Below are 9157 nucleotides of genomic sequence, written 5' to 3'. Positions count from 1 at the left end.
ACAGCCCATAGGGTCACAAAGAGTCGGACATGACTGAAATGACTGAGGACGCATGCAGGAGTAATTATTTTAAAACATGACCCAAAGGTACAAACTATGAAAGCTAAAGTTTTACTATATCAAAAGTTAAAGCTTTATCAGAGTAGTGTTTACCTTGGGAGGATTATCAACTGGGAGAGGTTACATGGAAACCTGATATAGGCAGTGTGGGTGTAAAACTCATTAATGTGTGTGCTCAGTTGTGTACGCCTCTTTGTGACCCCATGGACTGTAGCCCACCAGGCTTCTCTCTCCATGAGGTTCTCCAGGCAAGAATACTGGAGTGGGTTGCCATTTCCTTCTCCAGGGGATCTTCCCAACCTAGGGATTGAACTTGCCTCTCTTGTGTCTCCTGCTCTGGCAGGTGGGTTCTTTATCACTAAGGCCACATGGAAGTAAAATTTCTTACAAAGAATTTTTTTAAAAGATACCATGAAAGCAATTTTAAAAGAAGTGACAAACTAAGAATAAATATTTGCAGTATTCGTGACATACAAAATGTTAATATCTTAAATATATAGAGAATTATTATAAATCAATAAGGAAAGTTTAGGCATCTAATAAAAATGCATCCAACAGACAGTTTACAAAAGAAGAAATATAAGTTGATAATAGACAAGAAAATATGCATAACTCACTAGTAACCAAACAAATGCAAATTTAAACCCTGTACAGCACATTTCTCACCTATTAGATTGTGAAAACTAGAAGGTTTGATGCTCCACACTGAAGAAAGAAGTGACAGGCATCCATACTAAAAATAGCCCTCACAGCAAAAATATTAAACCCACACAGTCTACACAAGGACACTCCCACATAAAAATAGCCCTTCAAGACCACAAGAGATAATCGTTTCTCCTAAACTCATGGAATAAGAGAATTATAAGCAAAATGAAGAAGCAGAGGAACCACTTTCAAATAAAAGAACAAGAGGATTCCCCTGAAAGAACAGACAATGAAGCAGACCCCTTCAGTCTAAAAGACACAGAATTCAAAAAGGAGATAATAAAAATACTGAAGGAATTAAGAAAAGCTGCTGATAAAAATGCAGATTACTGTAAAAAAAGAACTAAAAACTTTAAAGAGGAGCCAAGAAAAATTCACTTTCCAATACAAAAATTGAGCTAAAGGCAATAAATAGATTGAATAATGCAGAAGAATGAATAAGTGATCTGGAAGAATAGAAACAAAGACATATGAAAGCAATATAAAAGTCCTACGGGGTAATATAAAGCATGCCAATCTATGCATAATAATGGTCCTAGAAGGAGAAATGGTATCAAAACATATTTGAAGAAATTATGACCGAAAACTTCCCAAATCTAAAAAAGGAAACAGATATCCAGATATAAGAAGCACAGTTCAGTTCAGTTGAGTTGCTCAGTTGTGTCTAACTCTTTGCGACCCCATGAATCGCAGCACGCCTGGCCTCCCTGTCCATCACCAACTCCTGGAATTTACCCAAACCCATGTCCATCAAGTCGGTGACGCCATCCAGCCTCTGTCGTCCTCTTCTCTCCTTCCCCCAATCCTCCCAGCATTACGGTCTTTTCAATGAGTCAACTCTTCACATGAGGTGGCCAAAGTATTGGAGTTTCAACTTCAGCATCAGTCCTTCCAATGGATATTCAGGACTGACCTCCTTTAGGATGGACTGGTTGGATCTCCTTGCAGTCCAAGGGACTCTCAAGAGTCTTCTCCAACACCACAGTTCAAAAGCATCAATTCTTCGGTGCTCAGCTTTCTTCACAGTCCAACTCTCACACCCATACATGACCACTGGAAAAACCATAGCCTTGACTAGATGGACCTTTGTTGACAAAGTAGTGTCTCTGCTTTTTAATATGCTATCCAGGTTGGTCATAACTTTCCTTCCCAAGGAGTAAGCGTCTTTTAATTTCATGGCTGCAATCACCATCTGCAGTGATTTTGGAGCCCAAAAAATAAAGTCTGCCACTGTTTCCACTGTTTCCCCATCTATTTCCCATGAAGTGATGGGACCAGATGCCATGATCTTAGTTTTCTTAATGTTCAGCTTTAAGCCAACTTTTTCACTCTCCTCCTTCACTTTCATCAAGAGGTTTTTTAGTTCCTCTTCACTTTCTGTCATACAGGGTGATGTTGTCTGCATATCTGAGGTTATTGATATTTCTCCTGGCAATCTTGATTCCAGCCTGTGCTTCCTCCAGCCCAGTGTTTCTCATTATATACTCTGCATATAATTTAAATAAGCAAGGTGACAATATACAGCCTTGTGATACTCCTTTTCCTATTTAGAACCAGTCTGTAGTTCCATGTCCACTTCTAACCATTGCTCCCTGGGCTGCATACAGGTTTCTCAAGAGACAGGTCAGATGGTCTGGTACTCCCATCTCTTTCAGAGTTTTCCACAGTTTTTTTGTGATCCACACAGCCAAGGGCTTTGGCATAGTCAATAAGGCAGAAATAGATGTTTTTCTGGAACTCTCTTGTTTTTCAATGAGCCCACGGATGTTGGCAATTTGATCTCTGGTTCCTCTGCCTTTTCTAAAACCAGCTTGAATATCTGGAAGTTCACGGTTCATGTTTTGCTGAAGCCTGGCTTGGAGAATTTTGAGCATTACTTTACTAGTGTGTGAGATGAGTGCAATTGTGTGGAAGTTCGAGCATTCTTTGGCATTCATTGCCTTTCTTTGGGATTGGAATGAAAACTGACCTTTTCCAGTCCTATGGCCACTGCTGAGTTTTCCAAATTTGCTGGTATATTGGGTGCAGCACTTTCACAGCATCATGTTTCAGGATTTGAAATAACTCAACTGGAATTCCATCACCTCCACTAGCTTTCTTTGTAGTTATGCTTTCTAAGGCCCACTTGACTTCACATTCCAGGATGTCTGGCTCTAGGTGAGTGATCACACCATTGTGATTATCTGGGTCACGAAGATCTTTTTTGTACAGTTCTTCTGTGTATTCTTGCCATCTCTTCTTAATATCTTCTACTTCTGTTAGGTCCATACCATTTCTGTCCTTCATTGTGCCCATCTTTGCATGAAATGTTCCCTTGGTATCTCTAATTTCCTTGAAGAGATCACTAGTCTTTCCCATTCTGTTGTTCTCCTCTATTTCTTTGCATTGATCACTGAGGATTAATGGCTTTTTTTATCTCTCCTTGCTATTCTTTGGAACTCAGCATTCAGTTGGGAATATCTTTCCTTTTCTCCATTGCTTTTCGCTTCTCTTCTTTTCACAGCTATTTGTAAGGACTCCTCAGACAGCCATTTTGCTTTTTTTGCATTTCTTTTCCATGGGGATGGTCTTAATCCCTGTCTTCTGTACAATGTCACGAACCTCCATCCATAGTTCATCAAGCACTCTGTCTATCAGATCTAGTTCCTTAAGTCTATTTCTCACTTTCACTGTATAATCATAAGGGACTTGATTTAGGTCATACCTGAATTGTCTAGTGGTTTTCCCTACTTTCTTCAATTTAAGTCTGAATTTGGCAATAAGGAGCTCATGATATAAGCCACAGTCAGCTCTCGGTCTTGTTTTTGCTGACTATATAGAGCGTCTCCATCTTTGGCTGCACAGAATATAATCAATCTGATTTTGGTGTTGACCATCTGGTGATGTCCATGTGTAGAGTCTTCTCTTGTGTTGTTGGAAGAGGGTGTTTGGTATGATCATTGCGTTCTTTTGGCAAAACTCTATTAGCGTTTGCCCTGCTTCATTCTGTACTCCAAGGCCAAATTTGTCTGTTATTCCAGATGTTTCTTGACTTCCTACTTTTACATTCCAGTCCCCTATAAGAAGCACAGAGGGAAAAAAAAAAAAAGAAGCACAGAGGATCTCAAACAAGATGAACCCAAACAGATCTACACCAAGAAGTATTGTAGTTAAAATGGTAAAAGTTAAAGAGAAGATTCTAAAGGCAGCAAGAAAAAAACAAAGAGTTAATTATAGGAACCCCCATAAGGCTCTCAGCTGATTTCTCTTCAGAAATGTCGCAGACCAGAAGGCAAGATAAAGTCCTGAAAGGAATCTAGGATACTCTACCCAGCAAGATCATCATTTAGAACAGAAGGAGAGTTAAAGAATTTCTAAGATAAGCAAAAACTGAAAGAATACCACAATACTAAGCTTATCATAGAAGAAATATTGAAAGGTCTCCAAATAGAAAAGAAACAAGATTCTAAAGGAAAGAGAAAATCACAGTTGGAAAGTAAATCATTTAAGTAAGCCAGGGTACAGATTTTTTTTAAATTTTTTTAATTTGTCAAAGTGATGATAACCAAAATGAATAGCAGAAGGACAAACATGAATATGTACAAGAGGACATCAAAATCATAAAATGTGGTGGATGAGAGTAAGAAAATGTACACATATATACGTTTATGTGTATATTTTAGAATGTGCTTGAGCCTACATGACTGTCAGTCTAAAGGAAGTAGATATAGTAATGGGTTAACATCCTTGAAAAACAAGATTACCACAAATCAAAAACACACAATACCTTCACAAAAATGAAAAAGAAGAGAACACAAGGATAATGCAAAAGAAAATCATCAAATCACTAAAGGAAAAAGAAAGGAACAAGAAGAAATATAAAATCAGCTGGTAAACTAGGTTTAAAATGGCAAGAAATCTATCAATAATTACCTTGGGGACTTCTCTGATGGTCCAGTGGCTATGACTCTGTGTTCCCAATTCAGGGGACCCAGGTTCAATCCCTGACCAGGGAAATAGATCCTACCTGGTGCAACTAAAGATGCAACGTGCCACAACTAAAATCTGTGCAGTCAAGTAAATAAAAATAAATTTTTTAAAATTACCTTAAATATCAATTGGACTAAATGCTCCAATTAAAAGACACAGAGTAGCAGATTGGATTAAAAAAAAAAACAACCCAAGAGCCTACAATATGCTGTATACAAGAGAACCACTTTAGGGCAAAGGACGCACATAGATTGAAAGTGAAGGGATGAAGAAAGATAATTCATGCAAGTGAATATGACAAGGAAGCAGGGGTCACAATACTCAGACAAAATAGAATTTGAAACGAAGACCATAAAGAAAGGTTTTTAAAAAGAGAGCTCCAAACCAAGATCTAACAGGACTCAAGAATTCTACTGAATTTAAGTATAATTCTAGAATGGTGAAGGAGGTTTCAGGCATAGTTTGATTATACTATCTCTTAAACTCATCCAACTCTCCTTGCTGTAAAGCCATGATTATCTGGCAACTTCTGATAGTCTGGATCAAGGATTGGTGAACTGTGTCCTAAAGGGCCAGACGGTAAATATTCTAGGCTTGTAGGCCACTTGGTCTCTGAGGAAGCCAGTCAGCTTCTGTGGTGCCACAGAACAGCCAGAGACGTTGCATGAACATGGGAATGGCCGCATTCCAAGAAGATGATATTTGCAAAAACAGGTGGCCAGCCTGAAGGCTGCAGTTTGTCAGCCTCTGATCTAGATGCAGAACCATATTATCTTGGGTTTAAAGAAAATTTGAGTTTATTAGCATTATTCTAGGCTTCTTAGTAGGTTATACTTGCTGCCAAGTATTAATAACATATGGAACAGAACATCAATCACTCAACTGCTAATATGGCCAGGGAACCAGTCAGTTTAGTGTGAGTGGACGTAAATCAGTGTTCTGGATTTTGATCCTTCACAGCACCTACAAGAGGCCCAAAGTGGGCAGCCGGTATATCTCCCTATCTATGCGATCCTATGGCTACAACTGAAGAATGAGCTCTAAGAACCCAAAAGTCACCATATTGGGATCACTAAAAAAAAAAAAAATTACAGAGTTTGGAATAAAAATTGAGGGAATGTCAGTCAGTGCAAAAACATCCTGACAATCAGTAAAATATGTGTGCTGGCAAAAATTCAATAACATTTTTGGAGAAGAAAGATACCAAGTATTAGAAGTGGTAAACCAAATTCTGGTCCCAAAGAGGCCTTAATACTAAATCTAGAAACTAATGATTAAACTACAAGGGCAAAACAAAATACGAGGGCGTTAGTATAACTGGCCACTTAGCTTACTAAAAGGTAAGTAAAGAATCCACCTGTCAGTGCAGGAAATGCAGGTTTAATCCCTGGGTCAGGAAAATCCCCTGGAGAAAAAATGGCAACATACTCCAGTATTCTTGTCTGGGAAATCCCAAGGACAGAAGAGCCTGGCAGGCTACAGTCCACAGGGTCCCAAAAGATTTGGACACGACTTAGCGACTAAACAACAACAACAAACATGTAAGTTATGGATATTACAAGAGGATAACTGCAAGCTAACTCCCAAAATGCAATTCAGAATTAAAACATTAAGTAGACCAGTCATCTGCAGAAATGATACAAACTGAAAAATGTTTGGTATCTGCTGCTGCTGCTAAGTCACTTCAGTCATGTTCGACTCTCTGCGACTCTATAGACGGCAGCCCACCAGGCTCCCCCATCCATGGGATTTTCCAGGCAAGAGTACTGAAGTGGGTTGCCACTGCCTTCTCCGTTGGTTTCAGTTTTAGGAATAGTCCAAATCTATTCCAGGTGATCTAGATGATGAGTTGGACATAGTTCTTGATGAAATCAATGGTAGAGCTTGATAAATAACCTGATGAGCTGAGAGCCCTGAAATGGTAAGGGCACAGCTACCATTTATTGATACTTGCCACAGAACCCTTACTATACACCAGAAGCTTTACACACATGATTTCATTTAATCCTCACAATAGTCGTATGAAGAAACACTGTTTATGGATGAGAAAATTAAAGCTTGCCTAAAGTTAATAATACAGGGGCAGAGCTGTGATTCAAACCCAGATGAGGACTCCACATCTAATTGTGTTTTTCAAGTGGATCATCTGTAGAACTCTACCCTGCAATATTTTAAAAGATATGCTTTTGAGAAATGTTCTAAGGGTAAATCAGTTGGGAAATTCTGAATGTTTACTGTACTCTAGGACTTCACTGAGACTTTACTATAAATTTAAAAACCAAGGAAGATAGCAACTGGATTGACTGGCCTTTCTAGACCATCTCTTCACTTGTCCTTTCTCTTTCTAACTGTACAGAGTGAATAATTAACAGAAAATAATACTTCCAGGATGTGGACTAGATATTGTAGGAGTATGTAATTAGGGTGCTCAAAAATGCCTGGATTTGAGACTTAGCATTTAAAAATAAATGTTTATATGTAAAAACAAAATTAAAATAGAGTTTTTCAAAAAGATTAAACTTAAAGAAATACGTTGGATAATAGCTACAGTATAGAATATGCTCTAAGAATAGGAGTAAAAGCTGTTTGGCTTCCCTTGGTTGTTTGACTCATAGAAGATCTGAGTTGTAAACAAGCAGAGGATGATGCAATTTCTGATATAATTAAAACTGGGTAAGCCACTGGAAAAAAAAAGGTTTGGTGCTCTTCAGTTAGGTTCTAAGAAAATAAGCACTCTCATACCTAAGTGGGAGAATAAATTGCAGTTACTTTCAGGAGGTCTGGCTTAGCAAAATGATTTTTAATTAGAATGTGTATTCTATTTAACCAAGAAACTTCTCCTTTTGGAATAATCTAAGGAGATAATCCCATATGTATACAAACCTAAGTAAAAGCATATTTATCACAGCATTGTTTATAATAGTGACAAAGTGGATGCTACTTGTTACAGGCAATCAGTAAAGGATTAATTTGATAAATACATTGAAATATATGCAGCCAATAAAACAGATGATGATGAAAGTCTGTATTTATGAGCACAGAAAAAAAAGAAATTCCGAGACATTTTGTTAAGTGATTAAAAGTGGAACTTGTTTGTTTCTTTCTTCATTTAGCAGATGTTTCTTGATGCCCACATGTGTCAGGCCCTTCTGTAGTCATGGGAATCAACAAAGAAATAAATTATTGTCTTTCTAGAGCTGACAGTCTAATGACAAATGAAAGATAATAAAAATTGAAATTATGTAGTATATGAAGCAGTGTGTACAGTACAGTAAATGTGTATTTGTATTGAAAAATGTAAAGAGTTTGGTTCATAATGGCTATCTGTATGTTGGGGATTTTTATTTTTCATTTCATACTTCTTTTTCTTGAAATGTTTTGAATTCTTTTTATTATTTATTTATTTTGTTGTGCTTTGTTTTAAATTCTTTTTAAATCAGAAGAAAACTAACAAATTTCTATTTTGACAAAAATAAAATGACAAAATTTTATTTTAAAGAGTACATGAAAAAATGATATTTGTTGTTTCCTTCCTTCAAAGAAATTAAGAGATCAACGACTGTGAAACAGGAGACATTTTTGACCTTAAAAAGAATTGCTCACAGGTAAATCAGAACCACAGTGACGTGAGGCAACAGGCTCTTTCTCATTCATTACTAGTGAGAATGAAAAATGGTACCGCCACTTTGGAAGGCAGTTTGAAATTTCTTACAAAAGTAAACACACTCTCACCATGTGATCCAGCCGTCACACTCCTGGTATTTACTCAAATGAGCTCAAAACATTATATCCACGCAAAAACCTGCCTAATGATGTTTGTAAAGCAGCTTTATTCATAACTGACAAAACTTGGAAGCATCAAGATATCTTTTAACAGGTGAATCGATAAACTGTGGTACATTCAGATAATGCAATATTATTCACTACTGAAAAATCAGCTATCAAACCATAAAAATTCATGAAGGAACCTTAAATGCATGTGACTGAGTGAACGAAGCCAGTCTTAAAAGGTTACATGCTGTATGACACAAACGAAATGACATTTTGAAAAAGGCAAAACTACGGAGACAATAAGAGGATTGGTGATTGCCCGGGCTTGGAGGATGGGGAGGGATGGACAGGTGTAATACACAGGATTTTTAGGACAGTGATTCTGTCTGGTATGATACTATGATGATGTATACACGATACTATATGTTTGTCAAAACTTAGAGAACGTACAACACCTAAAGTGAACTCTAATATAAACTATGGACTTCAGGAGTCAATGACATGTCATTGCAGGTCTATCAGTTTTAACACATGTACTAGTCTGGTTGGGGATGTTGCTAGTGGGAAAAGCTATGCATGAGTAGGGATATGGGATATATGGAAAATCTCTGTACTCTCTGCTCAATTTGTCTATAAGCCTAGACTACTCTAA

The sequence above is a fragment of the Odocoileus virginianus genome, chromosome 2, assembly GCF_023699985.2.
Source record: "Odocoileus virginianus isolate 20LAN1187 ecotype Illinois chromosome 2, Ovbor_1.2, whole genome shotgun sequence".
NCBI lineage: Eukaryota > Metazoa > Chordata > Mammalia > Artiodactyla > Cervidae > Odocoileus > Odocoileus virginianus.
The sequence above is the reverse complement of the archived record's forward strand: the minus strand, read 5'-3'. Positions refer to the sequence as shown.